Here is a 25,342-nt window from a genome sequence, read left to right on the forward strand (position 1 = left end):
TCTACATATAACTCTATATGTGTTGTACTACGTTGAGTTGTTTTTTTGTTTTTGCACTTAACATGCAGCTGGATTGAATAACAACCCACGTTAGAGTTTTATTTTTTCAGAAGTCAGATTTCCAGAAAAAATGCATCAATTGCCAATAAATCTGAGTTGCAGATAAAATTACTTTGATTCAGAATCGCCGTCTAATTCTATGTCTACTTTGCTGCCCTTGTCTGTCCTCTGACTGCTGTTCGCCACTTATTTATGTGTGGAATCATCTTGTTGACCCTGGCTCCAGCAGCCAGCGAGATGGAAACCTCCTGATTAATACCCTCTGCAGCGCTTTCACTTTGCAGCCTCGCTTTATTCAAAGAAATATAATGAAATAACATGATTGTCTGTTTGGGCGCTGTGTTTAATTTCCTTCCAGCAATAGCGTTTTACTGACCCAGGAGGGCAATTCATACAGTGATTGTAGAGATCACATTCAGTACAATGGAAAAACACTCCTCCTTGGTTAGCTGCTAATCAGATTTCAAGGCAATCTAATATTGCAATTGTTGTGTACTAATACACAGCTTATTTAGTATACACAGAGTGCTCTTATGAATGACCTTAATGGTAAATATGTTTTACAGTCACAGGTGTGGTCTATGAAGTCAAATCAAATCCAAGCTGAGCATCCAGTTCTCCCAATTCTCTTCATTCATTCCACTGCACCGCCAGCTCCTGCTAAGATTACATGGTGTAATCTTCATGCACCATCAAGATGCAGGGCCTGATGAATGCCTACAATACACACAAGACCATCCCAGATCCGCCATAGGAGCACCTTTATTACAGGAGATAACCATTATGTTGTGTTCTACAAGATTTCATTCTGCACTGACCCGGTCAACCTCTTTGGTTTTGATGTGTGGCCTGAAAAGGAGGTTTATTGCTTCGTTTTACACCATATCATTTATTTCCAGATAGCGTTATACAACTTCAGTTTTCCACGCTCGCTTCATTTTGCTTCTCCGAGGCTGCAGGGGAGTAAACCTGCAAAGTTAACAGGCGTGCAGGGCGCCTCGTTGAGTCGTTTGTGCAGGAATCTGTGGGCGACTGCGACCAGTTACTGACATCTTTAACAGAATATCAGGGAATTACACTAACAAACAGACTCATTGAAGAGCCAGCCCTGCTTCTCTGAACTGGAGTGGGATAATATTTGTTTATTGCATCAAGGAATAGTTTGTTCTCTGCCAGTGAGAGACGTGAATTCCAAGGAACCAACCCCAACATGGAAAAACCCAATGTGTTACTGAGGTTTTGTGGCGAAACACTAAAAGAGAGACTGACACTTTATTACGGGATTTTGTGATTTGTTCTCCAAAAGTCAGGAAGCTCCACTTGTTTGGATAATTGCATGATGCACTCGGGTGAGTAGAGACAAAGGCAGACATGCCTTTAATGCCTTCTTTCCATAAGGCGGGTAAAAAGACAGGACCCGAGGAACAGATGGGCAAAATGGGATGGAATGACTCCCAGACAATAGGAGGAGTTTGTGAGGTCTGTTCAGCCTGGAATGGAGGCCTTTCAGAGATCTTTACAGTTGTTCTTCCTCTGCTGGTGGTCCCGGTATGAGGGCCTTTTATCATGCTGCTTTCACTGCATCTTTAAAAGAAAAATGAAATGGCTGTAAACATCCTCTCTGGAGAGAAACAAGGAAACAAAAGAGGTCCAGGCTTGTATTGTCAGGGTGATGGCAGAGCTTTTACTTTTAAAGGAGGGATACAGTCCACCTTATGCTACACCTACTGCAGCATATTTTACCGTGAAAGTGTTATTTGACATTTTCTTAATTACTTGTAAAGTGTCACAGCTGTTGTGTGTAACTGATTACAGGTTTACAGTTTAACACTGCAACAAGGCTTTTCAATAATATTCTCTATTTATATGTTGTTGCTGCAGTAATCAGCATTAACTGTAACTGTAGTTTTGTGTTTTGTTGTTCTTTCGTGTCTCGTTTGTGTCACTTCACGCTTTTTTTGCGTCTTGATTTTGTCAATTTGTGTCTCGTTTCTTAGTTTTGTGTCTTGTTTTTGGTCCTCTTTTTGTTGGTTTTGTGTCTCAGTTTTGTCGTTTTGTGTTTCTTTTTTGTTGTTTCTTGTCTCATTTGCATCATTTTGTGTCTCGCTTCTATCGATCTGTGTATCGCCTGTTTCGTTTTGTGCTCTGACTCTGTTTTGTATCTCGTGGGTGTTGTTTTGGTTCTCATTTTTTGGCATCTTGCATGTTTGGTTTTGTCTAATTTTTTGTTGTTTTGTGTTACCTTTGTGGGGTTTTTTATTTCTTGTTTATTTCATGTGTTGTTTGGAATAGTTTTGTGTCCTTCCTGTCATTTTGCTCTTTGCTTTTTTCATGTTGAGTCTCACTTTTTCTTTGTGCCTTGTTTGTGTCATTTTGTGTCTGGTTCTTGATGTTTTCTTGCTCAGTTCGTCAGTTTTCACTGCAGCCATCTGTTAGGATTAGTAATGTTTTTGGCTTCAAAAAAGCATCACAGTTTTTATCTATACTTTAGAATAACTGCACACTACTGTTCCAGTGTGGCTGTATTTTTACAGTAATTTATTACATTGTACTGCAGTTTAAGTGCACAGTCTGCTTTGCGCATGCCAGTAAAATGTAACTTAGAAGAAACTTAGGGCAGAGTTTTGACATATCTAGGCTGGGAATAGGTCTCATAAATGACGCTAAAATAAGAAAAAGTAACATTACTGCACCATATGTGAATCATGGGAGTGAAGACAGTGATGATACAGAGTTGGGTCTGTGGTTTTCTTCACAAAATAACTAATGATCCCGTGTTATCTTAGTCAAATGCTTTCAAAGTGGCATAATTTACATTCAAAGAGAGCAGACACAAATAATTCTGAAGTGGAAAGCAGATGTCAGTAAGACTGATGGGCGGCAGACTGCTCGGATCTCTGGCTGTCTGCTTTACTGAGAGGCTGGTGTGGCAACAGGGAAAAAAGGGTCTCTTTAGCAATTTCAAGGGTCCAGGAATTTACTCAGCTTTCTATTTAAAACACAGCTCCTTGGCACTTGGTGGTGAAAGGGTGACATGTTGAATCAATCGAAGGTACCACGGGGCCCCAGGTTGTGTAAGCAGAGCGCTGAAGGGTCATTAATAGGCATTAATAAGAAAGGCTCTCTTTCGCGTACAGCCTGCTGCCCACATATGGCCCGCACAAAGCAGCTGAATCATTTTTTATTCCAGTTTTACATGTCTCACACTGGGACAACACACTAAACCGCCTCTAATGAAACACCACCCGCCCAGGAAGCCCCCAATAAATGGCCTAGTCAAATAACTGAGGGCCTCCTAGACCTGTCATCGCCTCGGTTCATCTGTTCTGATTTACAAGAACTGTCCCAGAGGTTTTAGTGCCATCACTAATCCCACAGGGATGACCATCTGAATGGCAGTGGAGTCAGAGCGTCTAAAAGAAACACAGAAAGAGGCACACACTGCCGCATAACTCCAAGCAGAAACAGATGCAGGGACTCTCTCCTGTTTATAATTGATTTTCAAGGGCGGCATTTTGTTGTCATAGTTTGTCTAACGAGGCCCCGGCTGGCGCCCCATTGCTCATCAACCGCTTGGTGTCAGACGGACCGGCCTTTCAACCGCCGGCCAATGGCACCATACTGGAATACTGACATCACCCGTGGTATTTCCTCCTGCGAGACAGACTTTTGTGCTGTTTTAAAATGCTCATGGCTTGTTTTTGAAAGGTATTTTGAGTCGACAAAGAATCCAAAACCTCCAGGGAGGAACTGGTGACCTACCCCCAGCTGCCTGCCCTCTGTCCGTGGACAACAGGTATCCTCAAGCCCTGTGGCCACCAGTGTTTATGTCTGAGATCACGGGTGTCTTTGTGGGCCTCCAAGGCTAAGCTTCTAATTGGCCATGGCTCATCAATCACACAGAGCAATCCCTTTCACCTAAAATCTCATCCAAACAGCTACAAGGAATGAGATCCATGGAATGGACTATATGTCTCCCAAAGGCCTAAATGTAGGCTTTGGGAGGGGCGAGCGGTTTGTGAGAAAACCACATTTATTCCAAGTTGATGTCGAGCGACGTATGTGTCTGTCCTTTGTCTTCCTTGACATGCAAAAGACTACTTCTCCTTAACACTGAACCAACAAAAAACTAGACGTTTCACCCAAGTTTGAGATTAATTTGAGGAGGAGACGCCTTCTAATGCTCATCCCGTGTAAACTAAAACTGCACTGAGACTAAAACTCATCACATCCATTTAATGTTGGTTCAAGAAAAACAGACAAAAGTCAGACTTCACTTTATTCTCTGCCTTCACTTGAACTTGAGCTGATTTATTGAGTGGGTGACAACAAAAGCATTTCTTTCTTTCGACTTTATTATCTTGGTGTGATTGCAAGTGGAGAGTCACTCAGACGAGGTGACACTTGGACGTTTGCTGGTTCTGTCTGACCAGAGTCCAGAAACGAGCTTCCAGACAGGGTCGGAGGGGTCAGAACAACTCCTCAGGCATTGTGCAGCCGTTATTTGGTTTGGCTGAACTCTCAAAGTCCAGGATCTGGCCACAGTGTAATGGCGAGCCCACAAATTTGTCAAGAGGAATAAGGAAAACGTCCACGGTGCATGCGGTTTATGGGGTCGCAGCAAAGTCTCCACATTTCTTCACATCCAGAGACGGCATGCGTAACACTCAATGTGCTTTTTCCATTAAGTCCGGGCGTGTTATTTATTTATTCCTTCATTTCCTTGTTCCTTTGAGTTTTAAAACTTTTCATTCATTCACCACAACATTTTCTTTTCTTTCTGATGAAGGTCGCAGAGTTTTGGTGAAGATCAAGTCTGATGAGGACCGCAAACAAATCAGGAGGTTACTGTGGTTCCATTTGCCCTTCCATAAACACAAACACACAGAACATCCCTGAATGAAGCTGGTCCATGTCCAATTCTCTTCAGCAACCGAGAGTAATCAGCTGTGTCATCCTCGTCATAAATCTCCGTGCAGCAGTGGCTCCCAGCCCAGATGGGAATAGGCCTTGTTCAGTTGCACACTTGCCTCCGCAACATAAATCCATGCCCGTCTTCGCAGCATCGGCTTCCTGCTTTGTGCGTATCTCCCAACAGAGGAGTACATGGGGGAGGCGAGGATATTGCAAGACCGCAGTCTCCTGAAGGAGTCAATTTGCAAAATGGACCGTCTCTCCTTCCCTGCTGAAATAATGTTGGGTTTTGAGGCAATTTTTTTACCATCAGATGCAGATTTGCAGCATGGTCCCTGAAGCTGGAATTCTGGCAATCGATGGGAAAAACATGGACAACCCAGGTCAACGGTGGTTTTATTTTAAAACTACAATTTTTCACATCAGAAATATATATCATATTAACCCCTGCACAACCCCAAAATCTCCCAGTAGCGTTGAAAAGCATTTTGTCTTAAAAAAGATCACCTAAATTCCAGCATTTATCAGAGCCAGGAACTGTAGAACAGAGAAATTGTTTAAACTTTTCAACAGTCCTTGAATGTATAATGTGTGACATGTAGTTCCCCTTTGAAAGCCTGAAATTGTGATATTTAATCAGAATCACTTTATTTTTCTCTTCTCATTTAAAAATTAGCAAAAGTTGAAGGTTTGCAGTAACAAGATTCTGTCAAAAATTAAAAAGCTGCTGCTCCTGAACAAACTATGATAATATTTGTGACTCATGTGTGACCAACTGTCATGACACCAAATTTGAGGTACAATTCGGTTGAATTGAGCTGAACTGCAGGCAGTGTTTACACAGAAGAGATAGCAGGAAAACATGAAATATTAACAGTATGTAGAGCCAACATTTTTTTTCCAGTATCGGTAACCCCTGTGAGCACTTGGAAAATGTACAGTTTTATAAATAAATAATCAAAGAAATTCCAGTTTTGTTTTGTTTTTTTGTAAGATTTACGGCCCCATAACTGTGTCATGCCTCTCATAAACACTTTTTAGTTCCCTCTACTTGTAGTCGTGTTTGTACTGTTTCCACAGAGGTGAAAAATGAACCCACAGCGAGTAAAAACGTAACAGGAGCAAATAATGGCCAGAACCTACTTGGTGTTCAAGAGTTAATGGAGAAAGCTAAAGTCTAATGTCATAAAAATATAATTCCTAGTGAAATATTACCCCCAGACTGTCTGGTTACTGGTCTAAAAGAGAAATGATTTCTGATTCTATTCATCTCATTGTAAATCATAGAAAAATCTTGATCTTATATGTAATATCTATGTGGGAACCTCACAGGTCTCATTAACATACCGTTGATTGTCAAAGGTATTGCAAAAGTAAAACTAAGCTTTAGATTAAAACTGTTTGAAATATGTGACTCAGACATTCAGTATAAGCCATCTGAAACGTTTGAGTGTACTCCTGAGTGTTCTTTGCACTCCTGAAAAGTGACTCTATCACAGCCTTTCTGCCACATAAATTGGCTTAAACTCTCAGTGTGTTTAACCTTTTGTATCTCTGTATAAAACACTTTGTGTAATGACTGTGAGCCACCCCCTGTTCTCAGAGAAAGTGTTCTGTTCGGGGTGGAAACCAGCCACTTTTACAGACTGTGCGATAGCCTGGAGGCCAGAGGAGGACCTCTCTGACTGCAGGTCATTGTGCATGGCTGGCTGGATGACAGTCTTTGGCAGCTGTGGTCTAAGTGGTCTTTTAAGGTGCAAAAATATGGAACATTCCTGGATCTCTCTCTTATCTACGGGCACAAAGCTGTTCCACGCTTTACATTTACAGTCGCTTGTACCGCTGTGGTGGTCTGTTCCTCCATTCCCCAAGAGCACTCATATGGAGGCACTGCATGGCCAGAAACCATCAAATGTGATTGGATTACACTCTTTAATTAGAGTATCCATAACCAAATTCACCATTAATTAGACTATAGCCAAATTACATCCTCATTATAATAATTAAATGTTTCGGAAAGAGGGCTTGGTTTTGGATTATATTCCTGACTGCAGTCTGAAAAGGAACTCTATTAGTTTTTAAGAGATGACATTTTTAAAGTAAAGAAAGTAAAACATGATGTGTGTTTTTTTTCCATAGCTGCCTCCGTGGCTGCAGCATCCCTCCACTATAACTTCCCTCCTCCCTTTTCGGAAAGTGCCAGAATGACAAAGTGTGTAAGAAAAGCACGGTGGCAGAAAACGAGGGAATCCTATCAGTGCATGAATTTAATTACCACTCAGATGGCTCCACATAATGAGGAAAAGGTGGATGTGTGAGAGACTTGCATAATTCATTTCACTTTTCTCATCTAAACCTGCCCTCGCCTCCTCCGCACTTCTCTGGATTTCCTGCATGGTGCCACATTTCTCTGATCTATGATCAATAATTTCTTTTCAACCAAAAGCATTTGCATAGCTGGAATTATCTGCCCTCTCTGTGCCGCTGAGGGAGAACTCTCACGGCAAATACAAGTGGTTGAAATGAGCTTTTATGTCGTGCCCTCTCTCCCTCCACTCCTAATTTTTCCTCTCCTGTTGTAATAAACGGCAGCGCAGCACCACAGTCTGCCCACCACAGTCCAGATTTACAGCGGAACACCTTCTACCATTCAAAACAGCTGACGGTGGGCAATAAAAGAGACAGAAGTCCATTTCACAATTACACAGCGCCGTCAATGGTGACCTGAAAAATATGACCAGCGGCACCACATTTTAGGAATAAATCACCACTAGAAGCCATAAAATTAGGCTAATTTTGTTGCAGATCAAACAAACGCATTAGATGTCACCTAACTTAGCAACAACTGCAGTTTGGATTTGAGTGTGGAGCTAATTCATGAACATCCACTGATGGGTTTCCATGTGTGCAGCAGTCTGAGAAGCTTCATGCTCACTGTTCCGTATGCTCGAATCCCAGCGGCCTCCGCCCCCATGGGAGGCAATTTCCAGTAAACAAACTGACATGAGCAGGGGATACGCCGGATTGTAAACATGTGTGCATCTTCTGTGGTTTACCAGCATTACACCATCTGAGTGAACAGCGAAGACGAGTGCAGCCCAGAGCTGTTAGATGAGCAAAAACAGAGTTAATGAAAAAATATTGTTACCGATGTTAAACAAAAGTAAATAAACTCATGTAAGGTATAGTGTCACACAATCCTATAAGTACCGTAAGGCTGCAATCTTTTTTTTCCGTTTCTCTTTTAAGGGTAAAAAAAGGGAAAAATTCTTCACTGCTTTACTTTAGGATGTACATTTGTACAGTTGTAGATTGGATATTAGCCACCAAGAACAAACATATTGTCATGAAACAACCTGAGAAACAAGCTCCAAAGAGTGTTCATACACCTTCTGTCGAAAGTTTTGAGACACTTTCTAATTCAGATAAATTAGAACCCGTCTCAAAACGTTTGACAGGGGGTGTACATGTTTACATCCACACGTGTACTCCAACATGTAGCCATTTTTCTAGTGCGTGCTACATGACAGTGCAGAAGAAGTGCAGCGGTCCAACTCGCTGAAGGTCTTTTCTTTCTAAAGACTGCTGGCTTCAGCTCATTTACACAGCTTTAAAGCATTCATTAGGCTGAATTCCTGAGTTTTTACAATAAACTTCCGATTGCTGGACGTTATGAGGAACATGTCTCCACACTAAAACCATTTTACACGTGGAGCGTGTTTGTGTTAACGTGCTTGTTTGTGCATCTGAAGTGTGGAACACACAGGAAGGGTGTGTGTTTGAGCGCGCAGGATGATGGTTGTTTGAAACCCGACCTGGGGGCCAGTCAGATTCATAAAGGGCCCCTTCATGTCCCCTTCCCATCCGGTGTGTGACTTGAATCGTCCTGAGTCTAGTGCTTCCTTTATGCCAAATGTTTACTCGGCCACTTAGAAATATGAAACGGTCTTTCTGTGAACGATGTGCCACGCTGTCACTCAGACGCCTGCAGCTTCCAGCAGAAAATAAACACTTTGCCATCTTGTTTTCTGCTTCCTTCCCAAATCTAAGAGAAATCCATATGAAACCTCTTAGACGTAAATGTTAGATCGGCCTCACCATAACGAATCACGCCGATTTATTTTTTTCGGTCCAAACTTGATTCTGTTTCTTTTGAGAGCACTTGTTCCAGGTGGAATAGTCATTACCCGGCAGCCAACGGGAGGAAGACAAGAGGAGTCGATGGACATTCCGTACTCAGGAATCCTGGGATACTTTATAGGACATGAGAGCTGTTGTGACGTCTCCTGTGCTGTAAATATATGTTTAACCCTCAGCGTACCCACAAGAAGAAAAAAAGAAAAACACTCAGAGATGGATGCCGACTCCAAGCTGTGAATTAAGAAAAGAAAGGAAAGGGAAGTGGACAAATCCAGATGGCAGGGGAAGGTTGTTTTTTTCAGCTTTCCCAAAACTCAATATGTCAACAAGTCGTGAGAACAACGTTAAGCAATGCACTCAAGACATTAGTGTGAAGTGTGTTGTACCTGCACAAATGTGTTTCAAGCTCCAGAAAGACTCGGCATGCATCTTCAACGAGAGGCCGACACACGATAGAAATGTGCAGCGTGTATGCGTGCAGTTAAAATGTCCAGGTTCAGGTGTGTGTGTGTGTGTGTGCGTGTGTGTGTGCACTTTGAAAGGCCTATAAATACTGTAAGACTAATTTGATTTAAACTAAAATGGAAAACATGTTTTGACCCGTCAATGAAAACCATCTGTGTGCTAGATGTGGTAGCCAGGTTGAGAAGCAATCTTTTCTGCGTGTGTGCATGTGTGTGCATGTGTGTGTGTGTGTGTGTGTGTGTGTGTGTGTGTGTGTTTATTCCCCCGGTGGCACATTGTCTCCAGCTGGATACCTTTTAGCACAATACAGCCACTTTTGATAAACCCAGGCTTTTGTTACTCTCGCCGCTGATCATCAAAACTTAGTTTTAAAGAACTGCCAGCAGGTTGGAAACACCTGCGCACATCTTGAAAAGCCGCTCAATCTTAATGAATAAAAATGGAGCTGTAATTCATGATGGATTCCTCTTTCACCTTTTATTCCCTGCATGCGACGCCGTGCTGTTTTATATTCTGCATCTTTTAGATTTGAGAAAGAATAACGCTGGACATTTTTCATAATCTTCCCTTTCAAAACAAGAAGGATGATGTGCTGCTGATTACTATTCAAAAACAGAACCAATGTCATGCTAAAATTGGAAGCATGAATCTGCAGCGTGTACTGTTCCACCTCAGTCTCTCCCAGTATTACAACAACTTGAAGATGCACTGCTGTGCTATTTGAATCTAATCAATCTGTGGCTGATAATTCTGATCTAAAACCTAGATTTTCTTTCACAAAATTAATCTGCTGATAAAATTCCAAAGTGGCCATGGACATTTAAGTAAATTTATCAGATATGACCATGTCCAGATCTATAACCCTCCTGTTGTCCTCATTTACAGGCACCAAAAAATCTTTCCTTGTCTGAAAAGAATAATAATAAAACAAAATCAGCAAAAAATTCCCCAAATTTCTGAAATTTGGGGATTTTTTTTGCTGGATTTGGTTGATTTTTTTGTGAATTTTCTTAAGAAACATTTGTAACATTTCTTTTTTCCACCAAAAAATGTTGAAAGATTTCCCAAAAATGCCAAAAATGTGGACAACAGAAGTTTAACTGTGAACATTTTTTTTTTCTCCCCACATTTTCAAACTTTAAAACGGGTCAGTTTGACCTGAAAACACTGCATGTGGTAAACGCCACCCTTAGGACCTTTCCTGGTCGCGGCACAGCATCTCTGGGATAAAACCAGAAACAATGATTGATATTTAGCTCCGATTTTGACCTCTGCTGATAAATGTGAGTAACATCAGTCAGGATTCTTAGCTTCCCTCCATGACAAGTGTTTCTAATTACACGCAGAGCATCGCTGTTTTCCAGCTACAGATGTATGGGAACGCCATGATTTGTTTTTCCCATGGGTCGTGTTTTTCTCTGAAGTGGAAACACGAGGTGATGTTTTTACCGTCTTAAATTACCGCTGCAACATTTGTATACCTATCAACCTCTTCTCCAGCTGATTCATAGATCAGAGATAACTTAGTTTTCTTAGAAGCTGCTCCGTTTTCACAGCATTTACTGACATAAAGCGGTTCTCGTTGCCAGATTCTTCCAAGAGGTTTTTTTTTTTTTTTTTTCCATAAACAAAGTGTTTACTGGCAGAAGTTCGAGTCTAAAAAAAAATCTCAAGGTCACACCTCTCAGGCTTGAGAACAAAGCAGGAAGGGATTACATGTGGCATCTCTGAGAAAGCAAGTGAAACAAAACAGCCTCGCATAATCACAGCAGGATCGCATATCCATTTTTGGACATTTTCTGCAGGCCTGGTAACGGATGGAGAAAAGTAAAAGACAAAGTTCAGCTGAGGTCTGACCTGTTCATGAGCGGCTATCACTGGAGCTGCTTAGTGTCTTAACAGGAAAACGTGCTCTTTTGCAGCCGGAATTCCAGCTAATTCCGGACATACTCCCATCGTTGGGTGCTGGAGGAGTCGCTGCTCGAGGTTTGGATCACGTTCAAATGGGGGACTGGACCGGGTTAGACAGGGAAGCAAAGATTCTGGGAGGCTGGAAAAAGAGTTGGCCGCTACTGGACCTTCCTCCCACGCTGGTACCTTGTTTGCATAAAGTGTTATTGCCTTTAGGGAGGAAATTTACTTTAAAGTATAATATTGACAAGACCAGAATGGCTTTTTGAAGCCTGTGCCAACTGTTTAGGTTTCCCCTCTCATTTACAGTACGTAATTCCTTCACCCAAGCCGGGCATACATCCCAAGTATCTGCAGACAAAGCCAAAAATGACTTTAATACATTTTTCCTATAAATCTTTTCATATGAAGACTCGGTCAAACGCCTATGTGCAGCAGAAAAGGGGCTGCCCGTAATAACAAACCCACCCAGCTGTGCAGTTAAGCTCATCTTTGTCGACTGTTTTAGCCTTTCAGGTTCTTGTTTGGATTATCTGACCCACAGCTTGAACATTTCACTTTCACTTCTCTCATCAAACATATTTTTACCTACAAGAGTCAACATGTCAAGCATTACCAGACAGATGAAGTCAGAGATAAGCGTCGAGCACAGTGGAGATTTAGAACTAAAAACCAAAGTCTGAGGAGCTGGAGAAAGGAGCCAACTTTGTACAATCATCTGGCGGCCAGAGATGCAACTCTAAATAAATACTGATGCTGTTTTCTGCTTGCTGGTTAAGTGAATATGCCACCTTAAGGCCAATTCAACATTTCCACATGACCAGTTAGGATTTCAAAGCGAACAGCAGATGCACACATGGTTCTGTTCAATCTACAACAGGTATGCCTTGGTCTGGCTCACAGACGGCCACTTTGCCCTCTATATCAGAGACAGAAAAACACACAGGGCTCCCACTGATGTTTCTGAAAGTCTGCTTTTCTGAGGGTTCCTCACAGGTGTGAACTAACCTTGATGTCACCCGTTGGTTTCAACGCCGAGAAAATGAAGCCCGGATTTTGCTACTTCCTGGTCGCCGTTTTGGATTTTTTGGAGCCAGTGATGTAAAAAGCGTCATCAAACAGGCTGGACCGGAGAGCAACTAGGGGCAGGATTGGCTGAGGACTCTCTTATCCCGCCCACGTTTTACCGCAGAGGCTTCTGTTGCTGTCTATCAAGTATAGCCACGCCCCCTGGCTCCGCCAACTTTAACAATTTATTTAAAATTCAGTATTGATTTATTTTAAGATCGGCCACCTGATCTCTCATTTTGACCATGAAAACTAACAGGAAAAAAATCCTGAGCTGTAGAACATCAGTCTATCAAATTTTATTTTCTCCAAAAATGAATTGGGGTCTATGGAGCAAAAGCTTCTTGGAGCCAACCCTAGCGGACAGCGTGATATTGCAAGTTTTTGACACTTCCGGGTGGACTTCAATTCTGGGGCCAGATGCTACGTCCATCTTTATATACAGTCTATGGTTCCTCAGCTTCCTCCCAGAGCCCAAAGACACTCATGGTAGGAAAACTGAATCTACACTGGCTGTAGCTTTGAGACAGAGCTTGCATAGTTGTCCGTCTTTTTGTCCAGCTCCAGCCTCAGCCCTCTACAGGATAAAGCAGGTGTTTCTAAATGAAGGACGGAATGAGAACAGCATTTGAAATTTCACAAAATTTCCCCTCGCACGTTCAAGATTGCGCGTCTGCATTTCAGCCGACTGTTCCAGATATTGATTACGCTCTACAGCCATCGCTTGCATGCCAAACGCGTGGCACAGCCTCAGCCTCGTGGTTATTCCATCCAGCTCATGAATAACTCAGCCACTTTTCTCATGTTTAATTCAGCCTCAGAGAAGTTGTTGACACATGCTTTATGCCAACTGCCCACTGCCTTTATTGCACTTTTATCACCCCTGTAAGAGACATTCAAGTGTTGCAATATGTTCCAAGTGTGATCGTTACCAAGGAGCTTCATCAGCAATGAGAATTCCTACCTGCTATTTCTGCTGCCTTATTGGAGTCGTGTTATATTAGATATAATTAGTTTATGCAGAGGAGCTTCTGTTTTTTCTGCGTCTTTCCATGAGCACTGACGCATGTTTTGTAAAATTCTGCAAACAAATAGCCACATTTTTCTCTAAAATTAGCTTTTTTATGATAAAGTGATAGCGTTAGCGTGTTCTTCATGTGTGCATGACTGCGTGTCCATGGCGTGTTCAGAGCTGCAGCCACGGAGACGCTGCTAATGTATAGATATCGTTCCACCTGGGTGGGCCGAGGACCTGGAGGTAATCTCTGTCACGCAGCTGCCACCAGCGGAGGATAAACTAGCCTCGGTTAAACGATGGTTGAACCCCAGCGTGGGGGCTTTGTCTGTGACACAGGTGTCATATTTAATACCCTCAGATATCAATAATTGACTGGAAAAGAACAGGAAGGAGCCGTATGTGCAGGACGGGCTCAGACAGATCCCTAAAGATTATCTTGTGTACCTTTAAAAGTGCATTTACCATTAGTTTGGTGGTTCTCTAATAAAAAACAGTCAGCATTTCTCTGAGCCATATGAAGTTAGGATGCTTCTATTGAGGTCAATGAGATTGTTTGTTACTGTTTGGCCTTTCTCCTGAGAGAAAAACAGCAATGACTGAAAATAATGGGATCTTAAATGTATATGCTTCTTCTCCAGACCCCTGCTGTGGGTATGGTAATGGAACAGCCTGTTATCTGATGCGTTTAGACTTGATTTAGCTACGGATATGGGGAAAAATTGAAAGTGTGAAATACAAAAAGCAAACAGAACTGTAAATCTTCCTTATTCGTCAGTAATGACCTCAAAGAGTGTACTGGAGTTGGGATAAAAGCCGAAGGTCGCCTACGCAGGGAGGAAACAGCCTCGTCCCAGCTGTCCTCTGATCTGATATCATGTGAATTTAGCTGCATGTAACGACGATATATTCTCAAAATGCACACTGAATTTGAAATGTTCCTGGGAAAACACGACGGGGGCTGGACACCACTTCGCTATCACTCACAGACTAATTACACTTTCGATTCCCCTTCTGCCCCGGCTCCTCCTTCTCACAGCTTTCTCTTTTCCAAACCACACATCCATCTCTCTCATGGGCAGTTATATGCACACGTCCACACACACACACACACACACACACACACACTGGCACACTGTTAAACACACCGTCTTATTTTTCTTATCGGTCTTCTGAGCTGAAGCGCCTCCCCAGCCACGCAGCAGTCAGATGTCTGGACGCCTCAGTCGCTCCTGCCATTTCTCTCACTAATTTAAAGCTACTGTATGGATTCCTTCAGTGTCCTCGGGCAGATTTCCCTCTTCTCACTCTCCCCAATCAATCCATCATGCTTAATTGCTCAATTACTCCAGTGAAAAGCTAAGGAAGGACAGAGGGAGAGGACGTTTTTTTCAGCTCGGATTGCTTAGTCTCCTTTGGTAAACAGACACAGGCTGGAGTGATAAAGTGTGTCCTCCTAAAGGACGGCAGGGAATGAGATTCCCTAATTAATCCAAACATTAGGTAAGCAGGGGCCTTCCACAAGCATCAGACTCTCTCATAGACTAGCTGGACTCACTGGCAGAACACAACACACTGCTGTTTATTGTTCAAGTCACCATGACTTCAAAACCAGAGAACAATTCCTGACATTATTGGGGAATGAGTATGTTTCTCACTTAGAGATACATGAGAGGATGAACAGAGCTGTGTTCTGAGTAGGATACTGGATGAGACTTAGGCGATTAGCGTAGCTTAGCATCAAGAGTCAGCAGAATACATTTTGGCTTAAAATGTCATTTTTTCTGATCTTCATCCATCACAATCAACCTGAAAACACATATGACATGACCATTCACATGCACTGGGTATGTGAGTGTCACTTCAAACATGAAGCAGAGGTCTGTTTGCTGCTTGTAAAACATACTACAGACATAGAACAGCAACGGTAAAAAGTAAGACCTGAGATTTCCGTTATTGCTCAACAGCTGCTAGCACAAACAAAAAGATCAGCAAGACCTGTAATTTAATATTCATGCGGAAATGACTGCTGGAAGTCATGGCTGATGTCATTGTTTTGTTCTGAAAAAACAGTCATGTGATAGAAGTATGATGAATCAGGGAATGGCGTGTAGAGACAAGTAAGATCCAATCAAAAGGCAAACATGCAATATTTTTCCAAAAGTTGCCTTTTCTGCCAGAGCAGACAGCAATGCAGCCCCAGAGTTTTCAAAATAAAATGGAGTCCACAATGTTTTTAAAAATGTGGATAGCAGAGGTTACGTGCTGTAAACAGACTGTATATAACATGGACGTAATCTCCAGGTTTGCATAATCTAAGTGTAAAACCAATGCAGAAATGCTTCTTTCTGACATCCAGCAGAGGGCAAACCTTGCTGCAGAAGAAGTCCAACTGAAATAACCAAATTTCTTTCTTGATCTGTCACCTCATTAAACGTTTTTTCAAAGAATCTATGGTCTCAATTGCTGGTTTCAATTCTCCTTCAATTCAAAATGATTTTTATTTTGTAAATTAAGGTCCAGTTTTGAGGAAAATAGAGCATAAAGATGGTATGTATGAGGGCAGGGCTACCTGGTGTTTCACAGGTTGCTGCAGTATTTTCTCAGTCAGATTCACTTCTTTCTTGTTGTGTTGGGTTTCAAAAGACCGAGTTGCCAACGGCCAAATTCCAAATTTAAATCTTCAAAACAGTGGTTGACATCATGGTGGCTACGCCCATCTTTTATAAACGATCTATGGTTTTAAAATGCAAATGTGTTGGCGTGGATGTAACCTTGCTCTTTTCAAAGTTCAAAAACACCTTCTAAAGCTCACTAATCGATGTTTGTATCTTCTTCAGTGTAATCCATAAACACACTCCAGCCTTGTTGCAGCGGTTAACTCCTTACTCTCTACATACATGCACATCAGGGGTTAATATCTTGCTGAAACATTGTTAAAAACAAATGACGACACAAATGATCTGAACACACCCCAGGTTAGATTGCTTTTATCCGAATGTCAGTCTATAAATACTTTGTTGACTGATAGGAATGATGGACAAAACTACAGCTATAAAGCCAAAGTTGTAATACATTGAATGCTCCTTTAATGTCAATCAATCAGCCAGAACATCCAAAATTAGCTCTTTACCTTTTAATCTCAGTTATGAGAACCAGAAACGATCCCACACTTAGAAAATGAAAATCCAAAAAGCTCTATTTGATCAATCATTTCAACTCCTTCCTCCCTTGAAACGCACACCATTCCCACAAATCTAGCAACCGAGCAAAATCCTCTCTTCTTGTGGTTAGGACTAATACAAAATGTCTTCAGGGAGAGAAATATTTTGAAACTAAAACTTGGTGGGGCTGCTCTTTTGGAAGTGGACTTTCATATTTATTCGCTCAGACTGTCATCAGATACAAACGTTGTCACAGAGGAGATGAACAGCTGTGGAAGCAAAGCAGCTGGGCTTCTGCCTGAGCGCCGGCGTTATTGCAGTTAGCGTTAGCCCGCCGTGTCGGCCCGAGTCCTCCTGCAGTTTGATGACCCTCTTAGTTCTTGTGCATGGCTGCCCTCGCTCTGCCAAGCTGGCACTGGAACTGAGAGTCTAATGAGACACTGGCACTCGTCCTTATTAATGGTCGCGTCCCGTCTCTCGTAAAAGTGACACTTCCAAGATAAGCATCCCGGGTGTCGGCGAGGTCATTCAGCTCATCGGTGACAGTGTGTCTCTGTGTTCAGCTGTTTGTCTTGCTGTTCTGTTCAGTGATTTGATGCTCTATATTGCAATGCATCACACATCAGTATGCTTTGCTTTTTAAAGTCTCTAATTTGCATACCACATGCTCTCATTTGTCATATTTCCATTAAAACAAAGCACAAGCTTTTCCCAATAGAAGCACGGCGACGAGTAAATCTAAAATATTGTGCGTGTCCTTGTCTGTTGCTCTCATCTACACAGACCCACATTAATCCATTGGGTGATATGATTTATCTCCTGTCTGTCCTTCACTCCGCAGTAGGAGAACAACACTTTGGTGGGATTTAAGCTGCCTTTTTCCTCAAACGCCCTTCTTTTCCAGTCCCTCGGTTCAACATCTACTCTCCAGGGCGAAGCGAAAACAAGGCGAAGGAGGAGCAGATTGGATCGGAGGGATGACAGACGAGAGACCGAATGAGGCGTTTGAGGGATTGGACATGTCAAGTGAAAATAGCCGGATGGGGAAAACGAGCATTGATTAGCTCACTAGGTTGGGAGGGTCTGGAAAACGTTTTTTTTTTTTGGTGTATCCTGAAAGCCATGTCTCTGCACAATGCACGAGACCACGAGCAGAGTATAATTCTTGTCCGTTCAGGAACAAATTAAGAGGCTTGGATGACGTCCAGGAGTCTTCCTGCTCTACGAGATTGCAGCGGTTTGCTAATTGATTTTCAGCCAGGCACAACGTCAAGAAAACATTACGCAACAGGATTAGGGCCAGCCAGAGGCCCGGGGGCAGTTTGCGGTTGTAGGTGGGGAGACCTCCAATTAAATCTCTCCTCGGCAGAGTGCAGTTTGGCGGGCGTTGTTAATAATATTCCTATTTTTTCCCCTCCGATTCATATGCATGGCAGGTTCGCACCAGAGGATGTTTAAAGAGCGAGCAGCAGAACGATGTTGCGTGTTTACTCCTCGTCCTCCTGCGAGCTTGCTCAACCATCAAACTGCTTATTTTGCGAGCAGCGTTCGCTCCATCAGAGCCATGCTAGACGTGAGGACGGAGGGAGAAGCATGAGCAAAGATCCAGGAGAGGATAAGCTATGAGATGTCTTTAGCGTAGCTGCTATTATCATCATCTCTTCAGTGGTCATTACCGCCTTGGGAGTCTGCTGTCTGGACCTCACCGCTGATGGAGCAGCTGCAGACGGAGCTCATCCCACTTCTGCAAGCTGTCACTTATCAACAAGAGAAGGAGGATTGTCAGAGTGAAACAGCAGGGAAGAGGGGAAGGTGTAAAGAAGACAGAGAAAGAAAATCGGTTCGCTTAACCAGTCACACCTACACAGGCTGTTAAAGCGTTAAGGAGGAGGACAGGGAGGAGAAAGGTAAAAATTAAAGAGTCGTAGCCGAGCGTAAAGAGAAGAACATAGGAGGGGGAAGTGAGAAAAGAGAAGGAGGAACCGTGAGGAAGGAAAATGACACGAGGGGATGGCTCCATTGTGTTTGAACTCATCACACCCACGCCAGGAGGAAGAGCTAAATGGTCGGAGTGGAGGAGGAGGAGAGACGAGGAAATGAAGGGAGGAGAATAAGGGCTGAAGATGGCAGATTGTTCGGCGTGTTTTTGTGTTTAACTCGCTGCTTTTATTGCCATTTCATTGCTGTGACTCTCCGATGACAGCACTACAACAAGTTGAAAGAAAGGCGAGAGCTCTCTTAAAACACGAATGAAACCAGAACACTGAGATCTTCCAGCGTTTGTGACACGAACGGCCTGTCTGGACTGCAGGAGGCTGGCAGAGTTTAGGCCAAAAACGCTGCTATTCAATCGTCTTCTTGAGAATAATGAAAATGTCATAATACTGTTGGGTTGATGAGTGAGCACAAAGAGGTGGTTGTTAAAGAGGTCCATCAGTTCTGTAAACATCGTCTACATACACTGTAAAAATATTAAAGACACCCATCAGTCCTGTAAACATCAATTAAATATGCTGTAAAAAAAAAAAAGAAAAGTTTAGCAGTAAAAGAAACTAATTTTGAGTCATTTTGGACAAACTTAAAAGGATTTTAGACTCATTTTGGCTAAATTTGGACATTTTTTTCTCGTTTTGGATGAATTTTTGGATCATGTTGGACAGATTTTAAGTAACTTTACACAAAGTTTGAGTCATTTTGGACAATTTGTAATTGATTTCTGACTAAATTTGAAGAATATTGGATCATTTTGACTCCCTTTGGACACATTTTGAGTCATTTTATACAAAATTTAAGATTTTAGACCAATTTTAGACCTTTTCCCCCGGATTTTTGACAAATTTTGTGTCATGTTGGACATGTTAGGGTAAATTTAGACAAAATTTGAGTCATTTTGAACATAGTTTATGTAAGCGTGAATACATTTGGAGTCATTTTGGACACATTTTAAGGTAGAATCAGGAGAGATTATGTAATTTACTGTACATTACCTTTAGGTTTGCTTAAGCACTCCAAAAATGACAACTTGACAGTACAGTAGGAGAAGATATCAGAGCTTTGTGATTTTCCTGGTATTCATTTTCTCTTAATACAAGTTAGAGAAACAGATTGTGGCAGAAAACAGGCAGGGTTTCATCAGCTCCCTCTGTCTTCTCTTCTCCTATTAGTGCATTTATGGAAAAGGCAAGGACAGTTGTTCAAAGTTCAACGCCTGGAACTCTGCAGGCGCCACAGCAACTCAACAAGTTCGACCACTTTTATGTATTTCCAAGACATGCAGTTCTGACTTGTTTCCTCCACACAGGCTGGAGGAAAATCTAAGAAAAATAGCTGGGATTCTACAATAAAATAGAGTGCTGATGTTGGCAGTCTTCCCTTATGGGGTGCTCCGTCTCTCTTTTTCCCTCCGTCTGTCTGCTGTTTCCCTTTCTCTACTAATCTTGTTCAATGTGTAATATGTTCTCTGTCTTCCAGATTGGGTTTCGGTGTAAGAGGATCACTTGGCCGATTGTTCCACTGCTCTAACTGCTCAGTCAGAGGTGAGCAGCACCATTTATCACCTCACCTTTCTGGCATCTCTCTGGTGCCAAGAATTTAGGGAATACATTGCGGCATTGTTCCGCAGAATGCAATGATAGAACAGAGTCTTACATCAAAATGTGTTAAACTTATGTTGGTCCAGATATGGAAAAAAAACGTTCGTTTCATAATAATTGCTTTAAAGTTGGTTGTGAGATGGCTGTTTTTGTTAGTTAGTTTGTTTCCCTTTTGTTTTCTACTAAACTGTGTCCACATTGTTAAAAAATTGGTTCTTATCTAAAGTTTTTTACTCCAGGGCCTCAACCTGTGGTGTTTCGTGGTTACGTGTTCGTATTTGTAGACGGGTCCTCGGCTTCATCTTTACGTCAGAACTGGTGATGTTATTCGCTAACTTTTTGCTCTTCATTTTGGCTCCCAGGTGTAAGTCTGACTCATACATACATGAAAGTCGTTGCCATTCGTGATCTTTCCAAAGAACTGATCGATATCGTGATGCACCAACTGGCCTTGTTTACATTCTCACCGGATTTCTGACTTACGGCGAAAATAGATTTATGTCGATCTGTAGGAACGGAACTTCAAAAGATTCAAAGACCCTCTGTATGTTTTTTACTGTTGTTTTACAGATAACAAGCAGTAAAGTCACAGAAAAACAGGTATTCATTTGGGGACCCAAAAGAAAAACAGTCCAAAACCATCAAAAATGGAAAATTTCAACGGTTTTGTTTCATTATACATTTAACCACTGTATTTTTACTATATTTAAACCAGCTAAAAACACTATTTTAAATATATGTGCTGTAATTTGAGAGACAAGTGTATAGTAGTTGATTAATATGCACTGAAAAATGGTTTTAAAAATTGTTCACAGAAAATGTGGCACCCATGCTGCCAGATTTTCACAGATTTTTTTTTACATCATATTGCTGATGAATTTCTTGAGTTTAACACATAAAAACAGCAACACAGACCACATAGGAAGGCTAGAGGGGTGGGAAATTAATACAGAAAGCATTCTGTCTCAGATTTACAAAATGAGCACAAAAGAGAAACACATCAGTTTAAAATTTTTTAAAAGAAACCCCTTTGCTTCATTGTTATAAGAATTACAAGAAGGTCTTTCTAAAGCGCCTTTTTTAACATTAAAGTAAGTCTGTTGAGCACCATAGATGTTTTGGGAGCGGTATTTATACACTGTGATGATCTAATGTGTGAGTAACTACAGGAGCCGAGTGATTTCCAGTCAAAGTCCTGAAAAAGTCAGTTAATGGACCAGTTGACTGAAATGTGAACCACATCCTTGTAGATATGAAGCAAACATTGTGCTCTGTGGCTCCACTAGTAGGCAAAAACTCAACAGTTCATTTTGAGATCACAGTTTAATCCAAGAAGTCTGCCAAGAATTAAGGAGTTTAAAGTGCTGATGCGTGTCTTTCCCGGTCTCTGCCATCATGTTCCTGGACAGCGTGTAATACAGCGCTTTATCTGAAAACCTTGAAACAGCAAAGCCATTCTGACACATTCAGCTGAATTGTTTTGCAGAGCGGTGGCCTGGGGTCGCTAACACACCACCACGGACAATCCCACATCAATTTCCTCACAGTAATGCCTTATTGCATGGAGCATCCGCCATCCCTGCGTTTATTTTTTACTCTCACTGTGGGTTTTTTTTCCACCGGTAAATTAAAGTATTTGCGAGGCAGCGATGCGAGGTGATGGCGCTTCTCAGTGAACAGCTGACACAGCTTGAACTATCCAGAGCAGGAAAAGACTCTGGGCTGGATGTGGAGCATGTTTCTCTACATTGTAGTAAATATTTTCTGTGTGTGAATCATTTTTTTATGACCAGATCAGTCGTAAACCACACAGCGGTTGACTTTCTAAACTTTTTTTGCGACTTTGCGGAAACCACCACTTCTGCAGCACTACAAGCTGTCGTAAACAAACGCTAAAAATACGATCCAGCGTGGAGCCCGTACGGCTTCCTGTGCAGCTGTATGCCACCAAATCAGAGCATCCCCGTCTCGTTCCATTCGTGGGATGGCATCAGCTGGTGTGCTGCATAAAGCCGACGAACACGAGCACGGTGTTGGTACAACGCCGCGGTCCTCAGGCAAAACAATGTGGCATTGAGCCTAATAGAGACATCGCAGAGGCCTATTAGCACAGATGGTTGTCATATGTATGCAAATAAGGAGCAAAGTGAATCACGTAGCCCCATCAGCACCACCTGTCTGCCTCACACAGATACACAAAATCCCCCTTCAGCGTCCACACACACACACACACACACACCCGTGTGGTTTCGCTATCTTCCTTCCAAATCCCTTCGGTGGGACGAGTCTGTTCTTTCCAATCCACAGCTGTATATTAATTAGAGCAAAGACATTAATCATCATTTTGTTCTTTTTCAAGAGCAGACAGGAGAAGGAGGGACCGGTGGAGCAGGAGGATAAACACGTACAAGCAAAGTTGCCAGGAAAAGGGCAGATCGGTTGGTCTTTGTCTTTGTTGAGGACGTGTTGAGGGTGTGATCAGTGGGGTGAGGTGTTAAATGCAGGTTTTGTGGTCAAGAAGCATCGCACCCAAGGGAGCTGGAATATTGCCAATATCACGTGTGTGTGTGTGTGTTTTAGGAGGGACTGCAATTACACCCTCCTGTAGGTCTGGAGTGTGGAACAACAACTGAAGGAGTTCTGAATGCTCCGTCTGGCCCTAATGCTCGCTCCCTAATACTGCTGACGCTGCTGACGACATGGGAAGAAACAGCCTGTAAATGACAGGATAATTGAAACGGAAGTCGCATGTTGGGTCCTCGTTGGAATTAAACATTTGCTAATCGCTGCTAAACACAGAGACTGACGCAATTAGTTTTGGAGGTAATTTGCAGAATTAAAATGTTGATCTGATGACTGCACCAAAGGAAGTTCAAGGTCGGAGAATTAAACTTGAGAGGACATCCTTTTTTCTGTCCTTTCCCTTGGTGGAGGATTAGTAATGTTTGGGCCTGATCCAGTGGGATTTCTGTTTTGATAACACCGTTTTTCTGGCACTCCCGATCGAAAGCCAAAGCAAAAATTGCCTTAGCATAATATTTAGACTGTGGTTTCCCATATCCAGCTGTAGTAAGTAGGATTCAAGTTGACATTTTGCAGCACATTTTCATTTTGGACCACAATGTGTTATTATTGTGTGTTTTTTTCTATTCCTTCACATTCCTTCCATTTTTGATGCTGTTGTGGAAGTGGCTCTGCTGGAAGAGTTCGAGCAGAGCTTTTCTGTAATTCTCTGGTTCCTGTCCTCCATAACAGTAAAAAAAAAACATATCACAAGAATGTATTTTTAAGAATAAATTGCTGAAGATCAAAAACAGCTCCAGCTCTGGAACAAAGCCGCTGTCATGTCAGCATTCTGACAAGAACATATCGGGACAGAAATAGAAAAAGCACAATAAAAAAAGAGAAACATTTTCCCCGATGCTGTTTATTTTAGCCTATTAAACAACTGATCTGCAGACGGGACACAAAGCGATGTCCGGTGCTGCTTATCATTATGACTTAAAGTGTAAGTAAACTTTGTAATCCTGTAGGTTTAGCAGCTTCCACTCACATTAATCCCATCTTATGCTGACAAAGAACCTGAACCTCCACAGGCACAAACTAAGCGAGGATTAAAGCAGAGAAAAAAAAATGATGTCCTCATTTATGGGCACTAAAAAGTATTGCTTCCTTGCCTGAAAAAATAAAAAAAAAAAAATCAGCAAAAAAAATTCTCCAAATTTCTGAAAATTTTCAAAAACCTTCAGCAAGAAAAATCCAATAATTCCTTAAAAGTTTCCCTTAAAAGTTTTAGTTAAAAAAAAATCCCCCAAATGTGGCAAGAAATTTTTTTTGTTTGAAGTTGCTTTCTGGAAAAAACTCTTGTAAATATTTTCAAAAAAAATGAGCACAAATCTTGCAAAAAAAAAAAACTCCTAATATTTTCTTTATGTATATTCACAAAAAAATCCAGTGAATTTCACTGGATTTTGGTTGATTTTTTGTGTGAATTTTCTTAAGAAATATTTCTTTTTTTCCATCAAAAAATGTTCAAAGATTTCCCAAAAATGTGGACATCAGAAGTTTCACTGTGAAAATATATATTTTTTTCCACATTTTCAGACTTTAAAACGGATGACTTTGACCCGCAGGACGACATGAGGGTTAATGCAGATTTTTTAACTCGTGTTCTCAGTCCTTTAAACTCCATTTCTGTGCTCTGGAATAATGCGTTCATTTTTTCAAACCCGCTGTATCGACGTTCTGCTGTGAGACGCCCTCCATCCCAGACAGCATCCATTGTTCCGTTTGCCTTTTTCTCACTCATGCCAGAAACATCTCCCATGGGTCCTTTTCATTTCCTTTCACTTCACCATAAATGCCCTTTCTAGGAAATCATTGAGCTTAACCATATGGCCCCGAGGAGATTAGGTTAGCCAGATTGGTATCTTACTTTTAAATCTCTTTCTTAAAACGCACTTTTAAGGATTTGCTTATAACGGAGCAGTTTCTGGCCCAGCTCTCGCTCCGTCTCGCTCCCGGTACATAAACACACACATGTGCTGCATGCATGACTGAAAGTTGTGCTTCTGCGAGTGCTTTTGAAAGACCCTGAAGCGGGAGCAGTTTGTGCGATGAGCCCCAGGAAGCCCCTGTACGCCTCCTTCTCCACCACGGAGCCCCTCACAGGGTCCTTTTAACAGCCCTCATGGACCCTCAACCATGGTGCTGGTTTCATTTCACATGACCATTTTAGTCCAGCTTTAGAGCCACCAGCGGCTCAGGCTCCTTCATTAGTGCCCCTAATAATTACAGCAGGGAGATGGGCCACACAGTGATGAGTCACCAGCTCCACTTCATCACCAACGGCATGGAGGTTCCACCACACTCTGCAGGTACAGCTGGACAGAACATCAAGGGGGATGTGAGGAGAATGTAGGCACCATATGTTTTCATTAGAACACTTTGACTTATTTATTGCTGTTCATTCTCAGGTTTGAGCTTCGTTTCTAAATTCAAACCACCTTTCT

The 25,342-nt window shown here is 42.0% G+C and overlaps 1 protein-coding gene across 3 annotated transcripts in view; it reads right to left on the minus strand.

Moving 5' to 3' along the window:
- The window catches only part of rpl38 (ribosomal protein L38), a 1,167,099-nt gene that overhangs the window by 998,422 nt on the left and 143,335 nt on the right, over positions 1–25,342 (minus strand). Inside the window, exon 1 of one of the 3 annotated variants that reach the window (XM_051939340.1) lies at positions 17,360–17,369. The exons of the other annotated variants lie outside the window; for them this stretch is intronic. The gene's annotated coding sequence lies outside the window, so the exon portion shown is untranslated. Of the gene's footprint in view, positions 1–17,359; positions 17,370–25,342 lie in introns of those variants that run through there. 3 annotated transcript variants of the gene reach the window in all.

The sequence above is a fragment of the Acanthochromis polyacanthus genome, chromosome 19 (genome assembly GCF_021347895.1).
Source record: "Acanthochromis polyacanthus isolate Apoly-LR-REF ecotype Palm Island chromosome 19, KAUST_Apoly_ChrSc, whole genome shotgun sequence".
NCBI classification, from domain to species: domain Eukaryota; kingdom Metazoa; phylum Chordata; class Actinopteri; family Pomacentridae; genus Acanthochromis; species Acanthochromis polyacanthus.